Source organism: Syngnathus typhle, linkage group LG8 (assembly GCF_033458585.1).
Source record: "Syngnathus typhle isolate RoL2023-S1 ecotype Sweden linkage group LG8, RoL_Styp_1.0, whole genome shotgun sequence".
In the NCBI taxonomy this organism is placed as follows: Eukaryota; Metazoa; Chordata; class Actinopteri; order Syngnathiformes; family Syngnathidae; genus Syngnathus; species Syngnathus typhle.
The window spans coordinates 14251941-14277523 of NC_083745.1; the positions used below are offsets into that span (position 1 = coordinate 14251941).

Consider the following 25583-nt stretch of genomic DNA (forward strand, 5'->3'; position numbering starts at 1 on the left):
GGCCCATATATAAACTATGTATGAAATAACAATAATATAAACAACAATTTTATCTAACCATCCGTGTCACTCCATATCAATAAATCCATCAGAATCTTCGTCTTCCATGTCACTTGAAAAAAAAAAAAAAACACAGCTGTTGACGCCGGAAAGACTACGTGCGCCGCTGACGTCAGACTAGATATATCATATATAATATAAACAACAATTTTATTGAACCATCCATGTCACTCCAAATCAATAAATTCATCAGAATCTTCGTCTTCCGTGTCACTTAAATAAACAACAACAACACCACAGCTGTTGACACTGGAACTATGTGTGCTGCTGACGTCAGACTAGATATATCAAATAAATGTAATATAAACAATTTTAACGAACCATCCGTGTCACTCCAAATCATTAAATCCACCGGAATATTCATCCTCTGTGTCAAAAAAATAAATAAAATAATAATAAGAAGAAACAGCTGTCGATTCCGGACCTACGTGCGCCGCTGATGTCAGCCTCGTTGTCAGTTGGCAGCTCCAATTATTCCACAGATCTACGTCTATAACTATATTGTAGCGTTACCAAAGTACCAGGCAAGACGTGGGTTTGGTAACCGGCTCATTATTTCACAAATCAAGAGTTCAACATGTGAGCCAATACACGCAAGCGCCCTGGATCGCTCTTCCCGGCCTCCCAAGAAAATCGGAAAAGTCTAACAACATACACGTTGCTACTCTAAATAAACTATATGTCAAATAACTATAACATGAATAACAAGTTTATTGAATAATCTCTGTCACTCCAAATCATTAAATCTCCCGACTTCGGAAGTCATTGAATGGAACTCATTGTCAGTGAGGCTCCAATTATTCCACAGCCATAGTACGCCCTCATGCGGTTTAAAGTGAAAATAACATCTGAAGTGATCAACTATACTAGTAAGTAGGTAAAGTGTTAATGATCAAGTATAGATTTGTGAAAAAATTCCCATATAAATTGCTCCTGAGTATAAGTCGCTCCCCCACCCAAATTATCAAGAAAAAAAAACGCGATTTATAGTCCGAAAAGTACGGTAATAGATTGGGGGAATGTCGTGATGAATGGCATTTCCATTTGGCTGTGAGTGAACAAATTAAACTCATTCCATGGCACCACTTTTGTGAAGCAGCATGTGGGATATTGCCCAAATGTTCGCCAGCAATTGTATGGCTGCAATCAATGAAACGCACAAGTCAAGGTTCCATTGTGTATTCGTACAACACAACGCATGGCCAAAAAAGGCTCCCAACTTTTGTGGCAGTCTTGGGGTTGTTGTTTTTTGCAACATGATTCCTACTTGGCCGAACGCTGTGGCGAAGATGCTCTGTCTGGCGGAGTCGACGTAGCTAACGGGCCCATTCCTTTGTCCGACCGCGCCACGTGACGCACATTCAAACGTGGCTTTTTTTCTTTTCCTTGAATGCCAAAGTACATCAGTTCAAGCTTGCCATCATAAAGTTTTCATGGCCTCGCTTTGATGTTTCTCTCGTCTGCCGCTTTACTTTTTCATATTACAACTCTTGTCATGAATACTTAAAGTCAGCAATTATGTGTTTTATCTTGTGTCGGTATATGGTGATGACGACATCATATTGTTGCTCGTATAACTCAATGTTAGCCTACGCTAGGCTGCGGTTAAAAAAAAGGAAAGTGAAGTGAGAGTGCGTCAAGAAAGAATGAAGCAGCTTTGCTTACCAGCTTGAAGGCAACATGGACGAGGGAGGGGGAAGATGGGCGGCGGGGGGACTTAGTGGACCCCAAATGGCTGCAAACCCATTTTAGTGCCCCACATAAACAAAACCAACACAACCAGCACAAAGCCACAAGACATTGGCATGTCGATTCACGTCGTTAACACCTACTAGACGCTTTCAAACGCCGCCCCGGTGACAGACTTGCACACATGTGCTTGTCGCGTTCAACACGCCTACTCTGCATGGTCCGTTAATGGCTTTTCTGAATCAAAAGAACTTTTTTGAACCTGGCTCGAAACCCCAATCACAAACACTCAATTCCAAAGCCTTGTGGGAAATCTTTGTCACGATCGCCTCGCTGATTCGAAAAGTTGACTTTCCTCATCAAACTTAATGGCCTCATTGGATGGAATGAGTTCCAGAACAAAGCAACAGTTTGCCAGATAAGTTTTGCCGATGACAAAGATGAATGGACGCTGGGACGACATTCCGGGCTTCACGCGACAAACGCAACGAGTCGGGCGGCGGGGAGGCACCGGCGTTTGTCGTGATGGATCGGCTCTCGGCGGCAGGTCCAAGACAAGATGGAGTGCCACAATTAAAATGTCTCTTGACAAATGAACTCCCGCGCCAGCAAAGTGCTCACATTTGTAATAAACGCTCTTGATGAATGGCGGCCGAGTAGCATCACAAAATGAGTCGGAGCCGCAAACGTGAACAAGTCATTTGGACAAGAAAGGAATGTATCGATCCCACCCCGATCGTGGGCCATACACTGGTAGCATTTCTTTTCCTTACACGCTGCGGCAACGTGGCGGCGGGCGCGTCCGCCTCAGAGTGACAACAATCTCATGAATCTCACACTGCCAAAACATGTTTGCAAGTTAGCTTCCTTAACTCATTCAATGACAGCCGTTTGCGCCCATCGCAACCCTTGCCTGAAACCCATATTAGAGCCTCTTGACATTTTTTTTTTTTTTTTTGTCAAGACCTACACGATGTGTCCGAGGATTATCCTGACATAGAATCCACCAAATGTAAGAGTAGACTCTCTTCTCTGACCAGAAATAAAAGTCTGATTGTGCCTTTCTCCATTATGTAGTAGTTAGCATGCCTATTACCAAGGTTTATTACCTTGTCCACCCTCGTCTTTCCATTCCTCTTTTTGGTCTGCCCTCTGCCACAAACCGCAATGACAGTGTCAAACGGCATCCAAGCCGCCCAGTACGGTACGGGAGGGCCCCTCCAAATTGGCCTTTGGCGGCAGCGTGGATGTGTCTGCGGTCGCAGCCCGAGTGCTTCCCTGCAATAATAATGCGGCAGGCCCGCATGGCGGAGAGCTTGGGATGCACTGGGGAGATGGCGAGATAAGGAGGAGCCCAGATAAGCGCCGCCGGCGCCGCTTGAGGATCAATTGATAAGGTGGCCGCGGAGTATCACACGCGTGCATTAGTCAGCAACCATTCATTCATTCATCATCCAAAGCACGTTTCTGTGGGAAATGGCATTCCTTCTCCTCTTTTGTGCACGGTCATCATCGCCACGGGAAACGTGCACACGTCGAGTGAATTTTGTGATATTAATATTAGGTGTTGGACAATGAGAGACTTCTTCCAATAAAGTTGGCCTTGTGTTTTCCCTGCCGGAGGTGGCACTCGTTTGCTTAGTATCACATTGTCAGTCATTTGCTATTTAACAGCCGCTCGTGCTCTGGTTCACTTTTGTCTTTGGCATGATTGCGTTTGACGCAGTGTAATACAGTCAAGTGCCATCGGTCCAATATTAATACAAATTTGAGCAAAGTAGGCATGCAGGTTGTCTGCTGAAATATTGATGCGACGATTTGTGTCGTGTGTAATATGTATAGCATGCGAGATTGCGGTGTTGCCTTTAAGCGTCGCCGCATTGCCACGTGACGCTTACAGGAAATGAACGTGTTGGCTTTAAGTTACATTTATTGGATGCCCCATCTAATGGGACATGACGTTGCGGAATGAAAACACATTCCAAAAAGTTCGAAACATTTACCGCGAGCTTGGAACGCATTCATAGCAAGAGCGTTATTAGGCAAATGTGGATGGAGTCGATTTCAGGGTCCGGCCATTGCGCAATGTCGGTTTGACATGGGCTGAGCACCAGGCCATTGGTTGTCTTTACGTGCTTTTACTTGACTAGCAACCACTCAAGTCATGTATGTATTCTAAAAAGAATCGCTGGTGACCAGTCCAGCGTCCAAATTCAGCTGGGATAGAGCCCAGCTCACTCTTGACCTGAATAGGGAAAAGCGCTCTCGAGTATGGATGCTTGTTTTCCTCCGCTTCTTTCTCTGGGCAAGGTTCAAGCGTTTGATAGCTACTGGGCGTATTTGCACACAATTTCCGAGCGAAAGGCGGGTCCTCGTCTTGCCGACACGTGTCTCGCGGTCGTGCAGGGCCCATTTGGGCTTCCGGACCCGGCCGGCACAGCAAACTCTCGTTGCCGGAGGCACAGCTCCCGTTTTATTAAGGAAGGGTGAAAAAACGCATTGTGACATTCCGCCGCGTCCCAATTGGTGATGACCAATTATCGTGTGGCGTGATGTGATGTTACAGGGAAGCTGCGCGATACGATCGGACACCTTGACGGCCTTTGGAATTGGTCAGGATGTTTCGGGCGAAGAGGATTCTGGGATAAAGCAGAACTGATTTCAATTGAGACATTCGTCAGCCAACTCTGCAAAATCAAATAGAACAGATAACGACGCACGCCGAGTCTCTAACGAGCTCCCAGCCATGTTGGCCAAAGGTAGAAGGGAATGGACTACAAACGTATTTTGCTCCTACTCGGGGAACCGCGGTGCCAAAAAAAACCGCCTTGCTCTCGTTTTTTTCCCCCACCTGCCATTTGTTTGGCGCGGGGAGAGAACTGCACCACCATACGTCCTCGGACCATCAAGTCCAAACAGCCTGACAGCATTTGGATGACGGTGGAACTTTCCGCTCTGACTGAACTAAATCCGTTTTTTTCCGTGTATAATGCGCCCCCATGTATAATACGCACCCTAAAAATGCCATGCTGATGCTGGAAAAAAGCCTGTACCCATGTATAATACGCACCCAATTTTTTTTTTTTTTTTTTTTAAAAGTCCCACACGCAGGGAGGCAATGGGTCCCATCTTTATAGTCTTTGGTATGGTCTTAACTAGGCTGGATGTATTTTTTTTGTTGCCGTTGATTTCTCCGACTGCCTGTAAAGGCACCACCGCGATCAGATGAAAAGAGAGGAAAGTGACGTGCGGACATGTGAGACATCTTTGGGAGAGACGTTGAAGAGGAATAAAAACACCCTTGGAAACCAAAACTTGCCCCTCGTCGTGACTCGGAGCCGCAACAAATGTTTCGGATTTGTGTAGGGTACATTGTGACAGCAAACGAGCAGGTGATCGAGCAAGCGTCTGATACGAGAGCATTGCGTTCGTATGGAGCGTGTTTGAAGTGAACAGCAGAGAAGAAAGGAACAAGGCAAAGTGTTGTGAAATAAAATATTACCGTATTTTGCGCCCTATTAGGCGGACCGGGGTATAAGGCGCACCTTCAATGAACGGCCCATTTTAAAACTTTGTCCATATATGAGGCGCACCGGACTATAAGGCGCATAAAATAGAAGCTTTACTGCAATAAACTGAGATTGACTAGGGTTGCGGTATGCACCCACTAGCCAATAACCAACGACCGCTCTGTAAACAATCGCGTTTCTCAAACGATCTCCTATAAAATGATCGGAACTGACTAAAGTTCGATCTAACGCATTGGTACTACTTACCGATGTTTCCCTTCCATATCGATCCGTAGATTTACTCGAAACATGAACAGAGCAGCCTATTTTGACATGAAATAGCCTGGTGCGTATAGCAGCTATCGTTATAGCATTAGCCATCCGCAAATTCCCATGAGCCTCAGCTCGCAATCTCCCATGAGCCTCAGCAAAGTGTAAACAATCGCGTTTCTCAAACGATCTCCTATAAAATGATCAGAACTGACTAAAGTTCGATCTAACGCATTGGTACTACTTACCTATGTTTCCCTTCCATATCGATCCGTAGATTTACTCGAAACATTAACAGAGCAGCCTATTTTGACATGAAATAGCTTCGCGCGTATAGCAGCTATCATTATAGCATTAGCCATCCACAATTTCCTATGAGCCTCAGCTCGCAATCTCCCATGAGCCTCAGCAAAGTGTAAACAATCGCGTTTCTCAAACAATCTCCTATAAAATGATCAGAACTGACTAAAGTTCGATCTAACGCATTGGTACTACTTACCTATGTTTCCCTTCCATATCGATCCGTAGATTTACTCGAAACATGAACAGAGCAGCCTATTTTGACATGAAATAGCCTCACACGTAGAGCAGCTATCGTTATAGCATTAGCCATCTGCAATCTCCCATGAGCCTCAGTAAAGTGTAAACAATCGCGTTTCTCAAACGATCTCCTATAGAATGATCAGAACTGACTAAAGTTCGATCTAACGCATTGGTACTACTTACCTATGTTTCCCTTCCATATCGATCCGTAGATTTACTCGAAACATTAACGGAGCAGCCTATTTTGAAATTAAATAGCCTCGCGGGTACAACAGCTATTCGGTGACGCCCCCTGACTACAGTTACCGTAATGTTGGGAAGCGATGCGACCTTGTAATTTACTAGTCGTACTAAAACGTACTACAACATTTTGGCAGAGCACTGTGTACAACCAGTATGGATCAACAAATGCATCACTTGATCCATATATAAGGCGCACCGGACTATAAGGCGCACTGTCGACTTTTGATAAAAATGTAGGTTATTAGGTGCGCCTTATAGGGCGGAAAATACGGTACCTGTAATACGCATTTTGTTATTTGCTGATTGAAACTGCTAATTAAACTGTGAATTGAAACTAATGGGAAGAAAACTGATTTCTCACTCTTTATATAGCTGACGTGTCTTGCGCATCTGTTCTGCGCATCTGTAATGGCGGCCTCCGAATGATATCCGGTTTGCGATGGAGATTAAAAACCAAACAATATTTGACAATAACACACCATCAAGGATTGCACCATCGCATCAAACGATGTGTTGTCAATTATGGATTTTACTGACTAAGTGTGTTGGGCAGGATGGCTGAATGCGATGCGCGATTGACAACAAACAAGAAGAAAAGTGATTTCAAGTTTTATTTCGAGGGAGATTTGTCATGTCTCGTCCCCAGTTTTGCTATGTGTCTAGGTTGCCATAGTTTCTGTTCGTGGCGCCCCTCCCTTCCTGTGTCACCTCAATCAATGTAACGTGTTTTGTATTTAAGTCCTGTCTGCCCCTCGCTCACCGTCGGATCATTGCATGTGTTACTGTCATGATGTCTGTTTGGTTTCTGTTCCTGTCTTTGGTAATGTCACCCTGTCTTTTTGTTCCACGTCTTTGTCGGTCAGTCCTGTTGTTGGTTTTGTTGTACCATGATTTTCTTAAAAAAATAAAAATAAAAGAATAAAAAAATAAAATAAAAAATTGTACCCATGTATAATGCACACCCCAGATTTTAGGACAATAAATTAGTTAAATTTTGCGCATTATACACGGAAAAAAAACGGTAGTTCAGTCAGAGCTCACTCGTTCGTTCCTTCTTCTTCCTTATCTTTTTCACTACTGCTTGTTTTATGGACTCTGACAACAAGTCTGTCAGAACTTACATTTGTCTTTTAGATTGTACGGCTAACACAAGGAATTAAAAGTCTTTCTGAGGAATGAGTCTGCGGCAGGCTAAGGCTTTCAAAAGTGAGGTTTTTAGCCCGGGTTGTGGGTTCAACGAAAGGATCACCCCAATGTTTTTAACTGGGAATTTCAAGACATTTGTTGGGTTGCAAACTGGTATTTTAAGCACTGTTGTACATTTTAACTTCAAAGTAATAATCATAAAAAATGTTTTTTTTTGTTTTTTTTTAAAAGTCACGGGGTTGGGTTGTGGATTCAAAGTAGACTTTTTAAGTAGCATTAATTATCAAATGATATGACCCACATCAACATAATAAATGAGTTCAATGCTGAGTATGCTTCATATGGTTTTCTCCTCTGTGCATCGTACGTTACTTAACTTCATTATTGCTGTATGGCATAGGTGTCAAACACAAGGCCCGTGGGCCACGTGCGGCCTGCCACATCATTTTAAGTGGCCCCCGAAGACAAATAGTGCATTGACTTCATGTGTCAATACTAAAATAACAATTATCTTCCATTTTAAAGAAATACAGATATTGCTAGCAATTTTTATTACTATTCATCTTTTTAAACTATTTGAACAGTTTTACTCGTCTCTGATTTCAAACCGAGTTATTCATCAGTTTGTTGTGTAGCCTATACTGTGTATAATAAAAGGCGTTGACGGTCATAATGGCCCTCCGAAGGACACTATGACTACGATGCGGCCCGCGACAAAAATGAGTTTGACAGCCCTGATACTTTCGTCATCGTAAGAAATATAGCATCGTTACCGTTGACAAAATATAATGTCACGATATTGATCACTTTATCACAATCTGACCAAAGTATTGTGATCCCATCGATGGCTGTATCACACCACCGTGGTCATCGTCGGAAAAACAAACGATCGCAAATATGCAGTGTTGTATCTGTTTGCCGGGTGTGTCGCGTCATCCCGTAATTAGCGCTAGCAAGACGTCGGCCGACAATAAGCGTGTCATAATTACAAAGATGTGTTGGAGATAAGTAAAGTTCCTGCAGTCATATGTAAATCAAAGACGCTCAATGGCGGTGATCAACACGGACGACGATCTAATCTCTCGATAGCAGACACTAGCAGGCGTTTGTTTTAGTTGGAATGTGGGAGGATGCCGACTGCACAAGGCCAACGTGAAAAATTACTTTTACCATTTGGGAATAGTTCCAAAATCCACGAGTTTAACATTCAATGGAAATTTCAACTGAAGGTTTCCATGCTTTTGAAACCACACACACACACACACAACACCCACACACCCACACACGTGTGCAGTTATGATAAGCAGATGGCCCCTCTCTTCAGCTCACATGCATACGTACATGTGGTCATGTGATCTGAATGCCACCTGGCCCACCCAAGGGGACAGCTTGGCACACTTCGACAAACACACACTCTCACGTGCTATACGACAGTCATGGAATATCCTTGAAAAGTACAATCTAATGCAGGGGTGGGCAAACCTTTTGACTTGGGTTCTAAATTTTGACCGGGGGGACGAACCATGGGCAGATGGATGTAGTGTTTGTGTGAAGTAATATAAACGACATGTAAAGGTCATTGCATAAAAGGTTTTGGACCTTAGTAGGTAGTGAAGCATGGATATTCGAAAAACGCTTTTTGAAAACAAATGCATTTATTAACAGTATTAAAATCAGTGATTCTCATTAAATACGACACTGTTATTATGAATAACAGTTTCCATCACTTAAGCGCCTGCAGGCCAGATTTATCAAAGATGTTTATTTTATGAGCCAAAATCACATCAAACTGCAAACATTCTGACCAAATAAATTATCTTGAAGAATCACTGAAATAATACATCTAAATAAAGTAATAAAGAAATCAAAACGGCAACACGGTGACAGTTATCTGCAAATCAGAGCAAAGTTTCAATTCACAAACACCTGGTGACAGAGGTGAGGAAACGGGAAACACTTCCTTAAAGTCGGACTTAAGAACTTTAAAAGTTAAGATTAGTCGCAAACAGGTGGTGCATCAATGTCCTTGAGCATCCTGCATTGCTTGAAAGTGAGAATGGTTACTAGTTTTAATCCCTACTATTTGTACGAATTATTTTCAAAAGGCTTTTTTTTTACAACATACTAGAGAAACTCCCCTTCATTTTCAGTGGGAACAGTGTTGTTGGTCTCCCTTTTTTTGCTAGTGCATCATAGTCTGGAATAAAATTTATTGTGGCAATTCTTAGGATAGAGCGGAGGTGTAGGTCTGTTATCTGTGAAGGGCTTCGTTGATGTTCATGTGGCTGAACGTCTGCTCACATACGTAGGTCGAGCCAAATTGTCCACTCTTTTTTAAACACTCGGCACTCAGTGTCCACCTTTCTTTTCCTTGGGCCACTCATTTTAATGGAATGATTCCAGGGGAAGGTTTGTGGGTGGCTTTAGCGTAAAACTGTATCTGAAAGCTCAGCGCGCGAATTACGAGAATGCTGACGTTACAGCCCACACTCGAAATTTGGCACCGATAGAAATAGAGCGTGGAGTGCGCCGGGTCCGTACTACTGAGTACGTACAAGCACTTGTGAGTGTGCACCGAGCTTTCTGACACGGCTTCTGGGAGTAAATGCGCGGGTAGACGTTTCCCCATCTACTGGGGAAACGCAGTCATTGCAGGGAAAATGACCCAAAAAAATGTTTAATAATACAATTTATTCAGGTTTGGCGGGCCCCGTGGGCTGGATGTGATCCGCGAGCCGTATTCTGCCCATGGCTGATCTCATGTTATACCTTGACTTTCACTCATCACGTCACCAAACTCATAAGTCAATTTACTCACGTCTTAAATCGATTATTTGATTATTCATGCACATTAGGACTGCCGAGACACAAACATTTTCTTGTTACACCCATTTTTGTATTCAGAAAATATCACCCCCAACATAACAGTTAATGTAATTCCAAAAGTATACAAGTAAAGGCCTCCCTCTAATATACTGTATGCTTACAGCATCTGCAGTCTATAAAACAAATAGCCTCTGGATATGCTTTTTACCACATACACACATGAAAATGAGTATACATAAGAAATATATAGTAGACAAAAAGGATGATGATCATGTTCAATGAACTGACCTTAAAAAGAATTGAGTCACATTTTGGAAACTCATCAAAGTCATTGTGATTGACACACTCATACAAACACACGCACACACGTACACACAAACACACACACACGCTCATCGTTTTGCTAACGAGAAGCGAGTGTTTGTCAAAGACAAGTGTGATGTTTATCTCATCAATTTGACGATGCGTGTTCATTTATTTAGGTTCATCTGTCGTCTCGTCAAACGTCGCGTCCGACGAGACGTTCCGACAGTGGAGAATTCCCAGGTCACGCGACCGAGAAAGCGAGTCGCTACATTTAGCAGAGTAGCGTAGACGGGAAGTGCAGAGGAAAGAGTAGGTCTCACTCTGCTTTTAAGGACAAAAAAAGATAAAAGCTTCGACATTTCGCTTGTCTTCGTTTATTGTTTTCCATCCAGCACGTCATTCCGACTCCACTTTCTGGCTTCCAGAAGCGCTTGTACTTTGAATTTTGATGGCCATGTTTGATGACTCGCCACAAAACAGAAAACTCATGAATTAAGTCAACAAGGTCAGACCTTGACAACAAAATCTCAGAAGCGTGTTCACTTTACAGGTAGCCCCCTCCCCCCCCCCATTTCTTTCTCCCATAAAATACTTCAAAGACAATTCCTTAAAGGGCCCTCTGGAACCCTGAAGTCAAAAATGCATCGCATGCATTGAGGTCATCAGTGGCCACCTCAGGATGCCTGCCAGATGTCCACCGCTGGTCTTCTGGCTGACCTCCACCACGGAGCTCATGCGTATATACACACCTACACACACACACACACACACACACACACACAGGTACACACACCCTCCCATTTTCTTCGCCGCCTGTGGCGATGTATTTGGAGGCAACCATCTGCTCTGCCCGCCAGACAGGTGTAAAATGAAACCTTTTCAGAGCTTGCCTCTGTCTTGCCTTGGAAGATTTAGCGATATTTGCATACTTCAGCAGCATTCTACTACGCACTCACACACACATACACGGACACATGCACACACACACAAGCTATCAAACCATACTGTGTGGAAATCTAACGTAGCAGTCTCCATCCCTACTCGGTGCTTTTGTCAAACAACACAACCAGATGGACTGAAACACACAGAAGACGAACAAGATCCAAAATCAAAGTTAAAAACAACTCGGTATACAGGCTGAGTCCAAAGAAGCTGTGGAGCAGAAAAAGACACAAAACAGCAACCTAACAAATATTAGCTTGTGACTACCATGAGAAGCCAAGCCAGCAGTCTACGTACAGTTGTAGCAGTAATCAAACTCTCGATAGCAAAGTGAGTGAGGCAATGCTTCAAGCAAGTGAAACACAATTATGCAAAAACCGACTGCTAAAATGAAATATTTGGACACAAGAACAACAAGCAGATTTTGCCTTGATTTGAGATATTTTAATCTTGCTTCAATTCGATTCTTTGTAGTGTGTGTGTTTAATTTCACTCTTGACAGGTGGGCAGCACTATGGACACACAAGCAATATGTCAGTTCTCCAAATATGGATGTGGACTATGTGCTTTTGGGCCATGCTTTTCACGCCAACTTTTGGCACTTGCACGAAGGCAAACACCTCATCTGCAAAGCGTTGTGTTGTGTTGTGCTGGCTCGGCGTATCCCCTTGGCACTGAAATATGTCATTACTCGTCTTTCTGTGGAGGTCTATATCGGGAAAAAACGCGGCATGAATGAAGCAAGTGATGTTAGAAGAAAGAGTGACGAGGCAGAGGGGGATTTGCTCCACGTTATCTCCAGAAGCCGAAATGCTGCCATCATTGTGCATTGAAACCGGCGGGCAGATCAGAAGCGGTCTAAGGTGAGAAACAAAAGCGAAGCTCAATGGAATAACGTGTGCACTAAAGCATGTTCAAGTGTAGTCAACAATAATTGCAGAGGATCAATCTTACTTCCTGTTTGTTTGATTGCGCTTCAAACATGGACCCTTATGTGTGCGTGCGCGTCTTTGGCGAAGGCTGAAAGGCGTCACATGGAGGAGAGGAGATAAGGTTCAGTTTATTTGCTGGCAACCAGCGTGTGTGGTCGCCATTGCTTCCTTCCAGAACATTCTTTCCTTCCCCGCAACATTATTTGGGACACGGAATGAGCCTTCAGAATCCTGCAGAATAACTTTTAATAATTGTAGATGGCCTTGGATGGCTCTTGATCCTTCTGGGTTGTTTGGAGGTCTTTCTGGATGATTCCGGATGTTCCTGGATGATGCCAAATTCTCTGTGATGTTCATCATGCTTCAGAATGTCCATCTGAATCTTTGCGGCTGGCTCCCGAACTTTCTGAATGGCTCGTTTTGGGGCTGCACCTGCCACTCACACTCTTTATTAAGTAATGACATCATAAATTCAAGATTTCAAGTTTGTCTGGCAGCAGGCCATGTTGAAACATTTGAGAGCGTTGCTTTCTTATTAACAGCTAAAACTTTACACCTTTGAGCTCGTTACTCGGCTAATGAGCAGTGTGCGTATGTTTACTTGGTGCATCACAGAGGAGGAACAAACCTGAATATTGCATTGTATTTAATTAGAAATGATGGCACTTTTAAAAAATGAGCATGAATTGTAAACTACTTCTCGTTAGCTTCAAAAATATCAGTGAAATTAACCGTTTCAATTTTTTACTGTTGAATAATGAACGAGTGGTTATTACTGAGTTGGATTTAACCAATCCAATGTGTGACGCCTCCTTTGCCTGTAAGATTGTATGAAAATGAAAGAGGCAATAGAAGCTGAGATGCTGACCTCAGTCAAGAACATTTTACAACTTTCTTCTTTTGTACCATTTTCTGTTGCGTTAGCGCATTTTCACCTATCTACCGCATGTCAGCCGTGACGTTTACAAATATCAATGCGCGCCTGTCGATCGACATTCCGTTGACAAAAGCCCGTCTTATGCAATTTTCACCTGTTGTTCTTTTAGTGTCACACTAAGCGGTCTGCACATTTACCCTGCTTTAGCTGTGATCTATTATTTAGAGGCAAAAATTAGCGCGAATGCGCCAAGCTCAAAGAGAGCCGGCTCAACATGGAAAGGAACCGATCAGCGTCCCTTCGGCAAGAACGCATCCCAGACGAGAGCTGGCGGCGAAATGAAGTCAAGTTAAGCGAGAAAGAAAGGTATAAATGGGAAGCGCTCCTTCTCGATGTGCGTTGAAAACTATGTAATGGCTCTTGGAAAAGGAAAGTTGTAGTGGTAGCAGCTGGCGGCATGATTTCCTTCTTCTCATTGAGTTTTCGGATTTATGTTCAATCTCATGTGGAGCACTGTGGTTGTTTTATAAGTGCTCCATAAATACGGTTGAGTTGATTTGAGCGTCTTGTGTCTGAGACTCACTGAAATGTGTTTATCGCTTTGCATGCGCCACGTGATATTTAAACAAAAGGCTTTCTCAAGAGTCATGTGCGAACGGGCAGCCGTCTGACTTCCTCCACGTTTTTGCTTCATCTGCTTTTGTGTTGTTGTACTTTCTAGCTCTCTTTTTCAAATGGTTCCAAACCCAAGGTACTCATGCACTAAACCAGGGGTCCCCAAACTTTTTCCTGTGAGGGCCACGTAACTTTTCCCTTCTCTGATGGGGGGCCGGTGTCAGTTTGTAACAGAAAAAGTGTGACGATCGTAGGGGAGCTTAAAAAAATTATTGTTTTCCAGAAAGCCACACATAAACAAATAACGGTTATTTAATAACCCTTTCCAGGTTCTTTACAGAAAAAAAGTCAGGAAACAAATAATAACACTATTAATGAAATAAATAATAACTAAATAACCCTTTCTGAGTTCTTCACAGAAAAAACAGGAAATAAATAATAACTAAATAACTCTCTCTGGGTTCTTCATAGAAAAAAAAGCCATGGAACATTAACTTTCTGTTGTGCCATGGACAATCTTAACAGATTAAAGTTCAGCTCAGTTGTCAGAGCAGAATCTCTCTGACACATATGAGCAGTCTCTTAAAGTTCTTGTGTTCCTTACTTATAATCCTTTTGTAGGTTCCAGTAGTCTTGTAGACACCACTGTCTTTTTTGTTAAAGTTTGTTAGTGCGTCATAGTCTGGGGAAGGTTTGTGGGGGGCTTTAGCGCAAAACTGCATCTGAAAGCTCAGCGCGCGAATTACAAGAATGCTGTCGTCACAGCCCACGCTCTAAATTCGGGACTGATACAAATAGAGCGCGAGTGCGCCATGTACGTACTACTGAGTACGTACACCCACTTGTGAGTGTGCACTGAGCTTTCTGACACGGATTCCGGTAATAAATGCGCAGGCGAGCGCTTCCCCATCTACTGGGGAAACGCAGTCATTGCAGGCAAAATGACCCCAAAAAAAAGTTTAATACTGTTTTTTTCCGTGTATAGTGCGCCCCCATGTATAATACGCACCCTAAAAATGGCATGCTGATGCTGGAAAAAAGCCTGTACCCATGTATAATACGCACCCAATTTTTATGAATTTTTTTTTATGAATTTTTTCATTTTTTTTTTTTTTTTTTAAGTCGCAATGATCATAGGGAGGCAATGGGTCCCATTTTTATAGTCTTTGGTATGGTCTTAACTAGGCTGGATGTAATTTTTTTTGTTGGCGTTGATTTCTCCGACTGCCCATAAACGCACCACCGCGCTCCGTGCGCGCACGGGAAAGAGGCGTGCGGACGTGAAAAAGGCGGCTCTGTATGGGAGAGACGTTGAAGAGGAATAAAAACACCCTTGGAAACCAAAACTTGGTGATTTCAAGTTTCATTTCGAGGGACATTTGTCACGTCTCGTCCCCAGTATTGCTATGTGTCTAGGTTGCCATAGTTTCTGTTCGCGTCGCCCCTCTCTTCCTGTGTCACCTCAATCGATGTAACGTGTTTTGTATTTAAGTCCTGTCTGCCCCTCGCTCACTGTCGGATCATTGCATGTGTTACTGTCATGATGTCTGTTTGCTTTCTGTTCCTGTCTTTGGTAATGTCACCCTGTCTTTTTGTTCCACGACTTTGTCGGTCAGTCCTGTTGTTGGTTTTGTTTTCTAAAAAAAAAAAAATTATTTTTTTTTTGTACCCATGTATAATGCGCACCCCAGATTTTAGGACAATAAATTCATTAAATTTGCGCACTATACACGGAAATACAATTTGTTCAGGGTTGGCGGGCCGGATTAAACGGTCCCGTGGGCCGTATCCGGCCCGCGGGCGGTAGTTTGGTGACCACTGCACTAAACACTAGGGATGGGCGGATCGATACCAAAATATCGATATATCGATCCAGGCTGCTCATTTTTGAGTATCGATCTCCCTAGCTAAAATATCGATACTTACAATTATTTAATTATATTTTTCCTCATTTTTTTCTGCTCCAATTTGACGACTTGCACTCATGCTAGCACTACTTTTCCTTCCGCCTGCTGCACCGCCGTGTCCTGCTCTGCTCTGCTCCCGCCCCTTTTTCTCACAAGCCAAGCCCTCCTCCTCCGCCCCCCGTTCCAATCCAAACAAACAAGCATGGCCACGGCGGCGGCGCAGTCCGAACGCAAGAGAAGTCTGGTTTGGGGATATTATATTTTACTTAATAACAACGAGGCAAAATGTGAAATATGTCACAAAACAATTAAATATTGTGGCAACGCCACAAACTTGACAAAACATTTAAGCAAAATTCACCCCACGGTTCATGAAGAGCTGCAGTTGAAGGCAGCGACGGAAAACCCTGCAGCCACACCGAGGCTAAGGTACCAAAGTACCCTAGAAGCAGCGTTTCAGAAAGGCAAGACATATCCAGGTATCAGGTGCTAACCAAAAATCGTAAGCATTTGTGGTTGATGTGCTATTTGAAGCAATAATTACTACGCTTTAGTCAGTCATTTATAAATAAAGTTTTCCCCTTTTCAATTTGTGGTCGAACGCCATACGTTTTATTTGTAACTCCACTTCCTATAAACAACACTAAAGTATTACAATATTAAATGTAAGTCTCCAGTGGCTTTACAAATTGATAGTTTTGCTGCTCATGACGATTACCGTTTTTTTCCGTGTATAGTGCGCGAAATTTACCTAATTTATTGTCCTAAAATCTGGGGTGCGTATTATACATGGGTACAAAGAAAAAAAAAATTTAATTTTTTTTTTTTTTTTTTTTTTCTTTTTTAAAGAAAGTCATGGTACAACAAAACCAACAACAGGACTGACCGACAAAGTCGTGGAACAAAAAGACAGGGTGACATTACCAAAGACAGGAACAGAATGACAGTAACACATGCAATGATCCAACGGTGAGCGAGGGGCAGACAGGACTTAGATACAAAACACGTTACATCGATTGAGGTGACACAGGAAGAGAGGGGCGACGCGAACAGAAACTATGGCAACCTAGACACATAGCAAAACTGGGGACGAGACATGACAAATCTCCCCCGAAATAAAACTCACCTTTCTTCTTGTTTGTTGTCAATCGCGCATCGCATTCAGCCATCCTGGCCAACACACTTAGTCAGTAAAATACATAATTGACGACACATCGTTTGATGCGATGGTGCAATCCTTGAGGGTGTGTTATTGTCAAATATTGTTTGTTTTTAATCTCCATCGCGGACCGGACGTCATACGGAGGCCGCCATTACAGATGCGCAGAACAGATGCGCAAGACACGTCAGCTATATTAAGAGCGAGAGTTGTTTTCTTCCTATTAGTTTCAATTCACAGTTTAATTAGCAGTTTCAATCAGCAAATAACAAAATGCGTATTACAGGTAAAATTTTATTTCACAACACTTTGCCTTGTTCCTTTGGTCTCTGCTGTTCATCCTAAAACACAAAGGCGCTCTTTAAGCAATGCGACAGTGAGCGCCCGGCGCGCTGCGGTTGCGCGACCGCACCAAATTAAGCTCCCTGCGCAGTGCGCACTGAGGTCCACTTAAATTTTAGAAAGTACATCAGGACTTTAAAAATATCTTCTAAATTTCAGCGACGGCTCTGTCACAATAATGCTACCAGCGCGGTGCAGTTGGGCGGTCGGCGGCGTGCTACGGTTGAGAGTTCTCTCTTGCGCTCTCTTTCGCTCTCTCTCGCACACACGCGCACACACGCGCACACACGCAAACCGGATATCATACGGAGGCCGCCATTACAGATGCGCAGAACGGATGCGCAAGACACGTCAGCTATATAAAGAGTGAGAGTTCAGTTCTCTACCTAAATCCGTATTACAGGTAATATTTTATTTCACAACACTTTGCCTTGTTCCTTTCGTCTCTGCTGTTCACTTCAAACACGCTCCATGCGACCGCAATGCTCTCGTATCAGACGCTTGCTCGATCACCTGCTCGTTTGCTGTCCCGTGCGCGCACGGAGCGCGGTGGTGCGTTTATGGGCAGTCGGAGAAATCAACGCCAACAAAAAAAATTACATCCAGCCTAGTTAAGACCATACCAAAGACTATAAAAATGGGACCCATTGCCTCCCTGCGTGTGTGACGATCATTGGGACTTAAAAACAAAAAAAAAAAATTTAATTTTTTTTTAAAGAAAATTCATAAAAATTGGGTGCGTATTATACATGGGTACAAGCTTTTTTCCAGCATCAGCATGCCATTTTTAGGGGTGCGTACTATACATGGGGGCGCACTATACACGGAAAAAAACGGTAAGCCCTGCATCTCTGTTGGTACCATGTCTCTTTTTAGATTATACTAAAAGACAAATTTTTTTCCCAACAACAGAGAGAGAGAGAGAGAGAAAAGTAAAGAATAGCTCCTTTTTATTAAAGTTATACTATTAATATGCATCTTCCACTAATGCACTAATGTCTAAAAAGGTTAATAATTCATGTACATGACGTAATACTTTTTTCTACAAAATTCAATAGATGACTCTCCAAGAGCAAGAATGCCACTGCATTTAAATTGCTTTTTTGGCGGGAAATTACACTTCCGGTATCGATATCGGATCGAATATCCGGTATTTTGGGTAGGAAATACTTGGTATCGGATCGATTCCAAAATCATTGGTATCACCCATCCCTACTAAACACTTTTTGATGCTCAGCGAGCTTTATTGCTCTGAATGGAGCTCTGAATTGAGCTTGTGGTTTTTACAGATGGCAGGATTCCATCGGACGCCCGCAGTATTTGTTTTATTTGTACGCAAAAACATGATCAAACACATTGGATTTTATTTTCATGTGCTGTGTTTTGCTTAGACGGGCTCGTTTCCCATGTAAATATGTTGTTGTCAAAACACAGTGGCTGACAAAAGGGCGATATTAGCTGAGAATGAAGGTGTTTTGACTCAAAAATAATTTTATTCTGTATTCCTCAATTTAAACCTTATTTGTTCTCAGGAAGGTTAGATTGTACCACAAAAAGATTGGATTTTGCGGTAAGGTCTTATCATTTGCACTTGTTGACTTCACCGGGGATTACCGTAAACCCCATCGCACCACCTCAGGGACTTCATGCTTCCTGTCTAGTTTTCCGGTATCTTTTTTTTTTTTTTTTTTTTACCCTTCCCCCTTGTGGCCTTCTCGCGCACCTCGGGAGAAAGAAGGTGACTCAGAAAGCAATTAAAAAGCCAATCGCCACCACTCGCCAGAGGATCAGGAAGAGGAGGCAGAAGAAAGGGATTTTGATTGGTGGGGTAAAAGGGGTGCGCACCAGAGACCGGGTGGGATGACATTTTCAAAAAGCAGCCGCCGGTGCCTATATTATCCCGCTTAAAGACGCTATAGCGGGAGCTTTGCCGAGTGTTTGCGTGTGGGTGCATTCATACCTATATTATGTCAAGGAGTCCACACGCGTTTGTTCCCAGCAGGGGAAAATGTGCTGATTATGCAAATCTCGTCTGAATGGAAGAATGGCAATCATGCTGCAGTCTGACTCGGGAGGAACAAACACGGCCAGCCAGTTTCGTTTGCCTTTTCGGGGGACTCCATATAGCCCAAAAATCACCAGTTTGGCAAAGCCATGTATCCTGGTGAACATTTTGGGACTTTGACGGGCTTGAACATAAATCCTTGAAAGTCACTGAGTAGCACCCCTGGAAATTAAATGAAAAAAAAATCTACAGAAAATTCAATGTTCATATCTATTGTGGTAGGAGACGCAAAAGAAGTCTAAACTTTAGACTCTAAAGGACCCGAGCCCCAAAGTGAACAGGTTCAAAGCTGCCAATAAATGTCAGTGCACATCTTGAAAACAGGACAAGATTTCCCTAAAACGACAGTGTGGAAAAATACAGAATGTGGCCATTTCGCCCCAAGAACTTTAAAACTCGGACAATGGCTTCAGGAGAAATAACGTTTTTTGTGTTGGGAAAAAAAAATGCCATTTTAGGGCGCGTTTTTGTGTGATATCGCCGAAAGAAGATTTTGCGGCTTGCCACAGAGAGCATCTCAAGTGTTCCCATGACAACCAAGACAAAAGCACGGCCGGGAAAGCGCATTGGTTTTGCGCAAAGTCGGCAAAGAGACGGCTTGGCTTTGCACTGATGACGTCGCAAACGCTCGAGTCACAAGTGCGCACACACTTGTCATGTTCTCGTCCCATCTGCTGTCGCATCTTTCCTCCCCACTCCCACATACTCTCTCGCCGCATTCCCCGTAACGCCGAGTCCTGCGTCCCCAGTGTGTGTGTGTGTGTGTGTGTGTGTGTGTGTGTGTGTGTGTGTGTGTGTGTGTGTGTGTGTGTGTGTGTGTGTGCGTGTGTGCGTGTGTGCGTGTGTGTGTGTGTGTGTGTTTGGAAACGCGTTTGTGTTGTTTATCTGTTTGATGTGTGATCAAAGAGTTTCTCAATTTGGCATGAACAGCCAAATACACTAAGCTCAGTCTGTGTGTGTGTGTGCGTGGGTGTGCGTGTGTGTGTGTTTGCGTGCGTGTATGTGGCACCAAAGCGCACAATTGACACCAGGGCCGGACTGGGAGATTTTTTCAGGCCAGGAGTCAGTTATGTAACCAGGCCACCCTGGCCTTGCCCACACGTGCATGTTCACACCCACACTTAAATGCATGGGCACAAGCAAAACGCATTTTTGCGCACACACATGCACACAATCATTCTTTGGGTTTTGTTGTGGGTGGTACCGGAAAAACAAATCAAAATCTCTAGAATGAAAGTGAGCAAAATAATCAAAAGGTCTCTCTGAGTCTGACTGTCTGTCTGTCCTGAGTTGGGCTTCCCCTTGCACTGCTCCCTGGACTTGTCTTGCCAGTATACTCTTCATCTGCTGGAAGTGTCAGAACTACCAGCATAATAATTATATTATCGACAATAACACATTTAATCAATATCAAAAGAATGATATGGTTAAATACATACTATATGCTTATTTTCCCAAATGTTTCATGCATAGTCATAGCCTGTTCAATCCCATGCATTGATAGATGACTGTCTGTTCTTTACCTGTCAGCTGCTCTGAGCTAGTACTGGGCCTACTGTCTGAGGCACCAAAACTGGCAATATATCCACCTTTGCATCGGCAACATAGACATATACTTTAATATTAATTTAGCCAGGGCCAGTTACAAAGTTTAGAGAAATGTGCACGTAAAACAGAATAACAAATGACTCTTCAACTTACAAAATCAACTAGAACTAAATCTAACAATAAATCAGCAGAGGGACACCTTATTGCACAGGTGTCAAACTCAAGGCCCGGGGGCCAGATACGGCCCGCCACATCATTTTATTTGGCCCACGAAGACTAATTGTGCATCAAATTCGTGTGTCATTACTACAATTGCAAATTGTCTTCACTTTTAATAAAATCGTTTTTTTTATATATTTGACCAGTTTTTACTCGTTTGATTTGAAAACGAGTTATTTGTCAGTTTGTTTCGTAGGTTTTACTGTATATAATATGAAGCGCTCGTACATTTATTTGGGTTGACAGTCATAATGGCCCTCCGAAAGAAGCTATGACTACAATGCGGCCCGGGAAAAAAATGAGTTTGACACCCCTGCTATTGCATGGGAGCGGCACATATGCACACAGCACATGCAAACTGGCATGCATACACGCGCGGGCACACACACGGTTTTTAATGGCACCGTGCGTATGTGTGTGTGGGGCTTTCTGGATTTGGCCGCGTCCTCCTCCTGCGCCTTTCTTTTATGTCCCTTTCTGCACCACCTTTCCTCTTCTTTTTATCACGTTCGAAGTCCATTATTCTCACATGCACCCCTCGCTAGCTACGCACGCCACAGCAGCCGTAACCTGACATATGTAACACACCGCTTCCTCCACTCGCGCTCTGTGTGGTTGATACGGACTGTGGGGGCGGGTGTTAATTGATATAAACCAATCGTCTTTCCTTCCTCACATGCTCCTGGCCTGAGTGGCCTAAGTGGCCTGGCCTGTCTCTCTGATAGGCGCGCCGCTGCACCGGCAGAAAAAAAAAAGAAAAAAAGAGAGACGCAGGCCAGCAGGCCATTCCTAGGCCGGCGCTTCGGGAATTCTCTCGGTTCTCCCTATAGTCAGTCCGGGTGTGATTGATACACAAGAAAGATGGTTTCTCCTCCAAGCGTTTGACAAGACCTTCATACACACACACGCGCGCGCGCACGTGCACACGCACACACACACACAAAGCAATATGGCAAGGTAGAGTAATGGCTGCACTTAGAGAATCAGTGTCACAGATGGCGAGGACATGTATTTTCATCGTACACAGTGTGTGTGAGTGGATGTGTGTGTGTGCGTGTGTGCGTGCTGCGTGCGTGTTACAAAGCAGTAAACAAAGTTAATTTGAGAATTGCACACAAAATTCTTCCTAATCAAAATTAACAACGTGAACAAGCAGCCATTAGCCCAGGGGTGGGTAAACCTTTTGACTTGCGGGCCGAACTTGGTTCTAAATTTGGACCGGAGGGCCGAACCAGGAGCAGATGGATGTCGTGTTTGTTTGAAGTAATATAAACGACCTGTAAAGGTCATTGCATAAAAGGTTTTGGCCTTTAGTAGGTAGTAAAGCATGGATATTCAAAAAATGTTTTTTGAAAACAAATGCATTTATTAACAGCATTAAAAAAAAAAAATCACTAAAAAACTGCTATCAGTGATTCTCATAAAATACGACACTGTTATTATGAATAACAGTCTACATCACTTCAGTGCCTGCAGGTCAGATTAATGCAGTGCTTCTCAAATAGTGGGGCGGGCCCCCCTGGGGGGGCGTAGTGCGATACCAAGGGGGGCGCGGGAACATGTTTTTCTTTTGGCTGTATTAGATTAAAGGGTAATTACACATCCACTGCAGTAGGTGGGGGTGGCGGGATCACTGGAAGAGTATTTGCTCTACAGCAGCACTTTGAATCTGTTCTGTTACAGACTAAAAAACACTGTTATTAATAAAGTTATTCTTTATTGTAAGTTGATCTTTCTTTTTTATTTATTTTTTGTTTTTCCTTTAATGTTAATAACATGGGGGGGGGCGCAAAATGTTTTCTTCTTCCTAGGGGGGGGCGTCACAGGAAATAATTGAGAAGCACTGGATTAATGAAAGATGTTTATCTTATGAGATCACATCAAACGGCAAACAAATCATTTGTACATGATTTGTACAAATCATATTCAAAATGCATTTTTATACAACAAACTTGAGAGCCTCCCCTTCATTTTCAGTGGGAACACTGATGTTGGTCTCCCTTTTTTTTGCTAGTGCGTCATAGTCTGGAGTAAAATTTGTTGTGGCAATTCTTAGGAGAGATCCGAGGTGTTGGTCCGTTTACCTAGATCTGTGACGGGTTGATGTTGATGTTCATGTGGTTGAACGTCACGTCGAGCCAAATTGGTCACTCTTTTTTAAACACTCGGCACTCAGTGTCCACCTTGCTTTTCCTTGGGCGACTCATTTTAATGGAAGGATTCCAGGGGAAGGTTTGCGGGTGGCTTTAGCGTAAAACTGTATCTGAAAGCTCAGCGCGCGAATTACAAGAATGCTGTCGTCACAGCCCACGCTCTAAATTCGGCACTGCTACAAATAGAGCGCGAGTGCGCCATGTCCGTACTACTGAGTACGTACACGCACTTGTGAGTGTGCACCGAGCTTTCTGACACGGCTTCCGGTAGTAAATGCACAGGCAAGCGGTTCCCCATCTACTGGGGAAACGCAGTCATTGCAGGAAAAATGACCAAAAGAAAATGTTTAATAATACAATTTATTCAGGGTTGGCGGGCCGGATTAAACGGTCCCGTGGGCCGGATGTGGCCCGTGGGCCGTAGTTTGCCCATCCCTGCATTAGCCACAGCTACTATTCTGCGACCACGTCTCATATTATTTGACACATACAGCGTCCAGCAAAGTTATCTGACACATTTGTAGGTTTAATAAAATGCAAATAAAGAAAAAAAAAGTTTTTTTAATTTTCGAAAGTACATATCATGCCGTTTTATTTTGTTTTGTTTCATTTTATTTTTGTTTCGTTTTCGAATAATGTTATTTTATTTCGTTTCAGTTGCTAACATGAAGTGGACCAGTGAGCATCCCGCTTTTATTGTGGAAACGATTATCAAGAACGAATCTGTAACTGCAATACAACAAGCGTTACGTTTGCGCTTCAGACTTGGTAGACATGATCCCGTACCTGCTCGAAACACAATCTTGTTATGGGTTACTAACTTCAGATCAGCATTGACAGGCCGACCTCGCACCGCCAGAACTCCAGAAAATGTGGCAGCGATAAGACCAAAATAACATTATTCAAAACGAAAATGAAACGAAACAAAACAAAACAATAAAAAAAGAATTTTCTTGCTTTAATTTATTTGCATTTTATTAAACCTACAAATGTGTCAAATCATTTTGCCGGACCCTGTATATTATTTAACCAAGTGTTATTAACACTAAATGTAATTAGTTCCAGGTTTTCGAGTTTTTAGAATGTACAGTTATCACTCGTTATCATGTTCACTCCTTGCGGATTAGATCAGCGCTAACTTATTTTTTGAACATCCATCCATCCATTCTCTTCCGGAGTTATTACTGGAGTTGGGTCACGGGTGCAGCAGCTGCACCGGAGAAGCCCAGACTTGGCTCTCCCCAGCCGCGAGGCGTTCTCAGGCCAGCCGAGGCACATAGTCTCTCCAGTGTGTCCGGAGTTGTCCCCGGGGCCTCCGTCCAGCAAGACGTGCCCAGAATACCTCACCAGGGAGGGGATTCTCGGACGCAACCTTATCACATGCCCCAGCCACCTCATCTGGCTCCAGACTCTGAATCCCTCGCAGATGAGCAAGCTTCTCACCCTCCCAGACACCCTGCGGAGGAATCTCATTTAGGCCGCTCATATGCGTTCTTTAGGTCGCCACCCGTAGCTTGTGACAGTAGGCGGGGAACGTAGGTTGGCCGGCCAGTAATTAGACAGCTTAGTCTTGTCTTTGGACTCAGCTTCTTCTTTACTATGACAGACTGGTGCAGAGTCCGCATCACAAAGATGAAACGGTGTCTAGCAGTGTTGCTGCAGCGTTGTCGTTATCCTGCATCTGCTGGTCAAGTAAACAGCTTGAACATGAAACTTAGCAGCACTGAGCCTCGCGCACGCACACACGCGCACACATCGAGGCTTTAGCGGCAGATAGCGGTGCAGCTTATTATTGCCGCACTCTTGAAAGGAAGAGATTATGCAAATGTATTTTCCAAAGTTTCTTACTGCCTGATTCTCTTCTCCTTTTTGTCACAATTTCTGAGCGTGTCCAATGAGGTGCTTCTCGCCTTGTCGGTTAGTCTGCACGCGTGTGTTCGTGGGTGTGTGTGCGAGCTTGATTTTGCACTACGCTGGCCTCCCTCCTCTGAGCAATATTTGCTCTTGTAGTGTGTTCAGCCAGTGTGACGAAGATGATGGTGGCGATGATGTTGCTCGGCCGGTGTCGCTACTGAAGCGTGTGTGTGGCTACACTGATTTGTCCGGCTCATTCGCATGTCGCAGCACACGCGTGTGCGTGTATCAAAGCCTGTCATTCGTCCAACCAGGCCTCGCCCCTGCGCTTTACTTCAACCCAAGTCAAATTTGTGGAGCCACGTGGAAAAAGGAGCA

General features: G+C 43.6%; 1 protein-coding gene and 1 long non-coding RNA gene across 11 annotated transcripts in view; both read left to right on the forward strand.

Annotated features, from left to right (window-relative positions):
• The window catches only part of LOC133158450 (pro-neuregulin-3, membrane-bound isoform), a 153463-nt gene that overhangs the window by 26160 nt on the left and 101720 nt on the right, over positions 1 to 25583 (forward strand). The gene's annotated exons all lie outside the window — the stretch shown is intronic.
• The window catches only part of LOC133158452 (uncharacterized), a 32794-nt gene continuing 20673 nt past the window's right edge, over positions 13463 to 25583 (forward strand). Inside the window, exon 1 of the long non-coding RNA XR_009715217.1 lies at positions 13463 to 13709. This is a non-coding gene — a long non-coding RNA (uncharacterized LOC133158452). The remainder of the gene's footprint in view (positions 13710 to 25583) is intronic.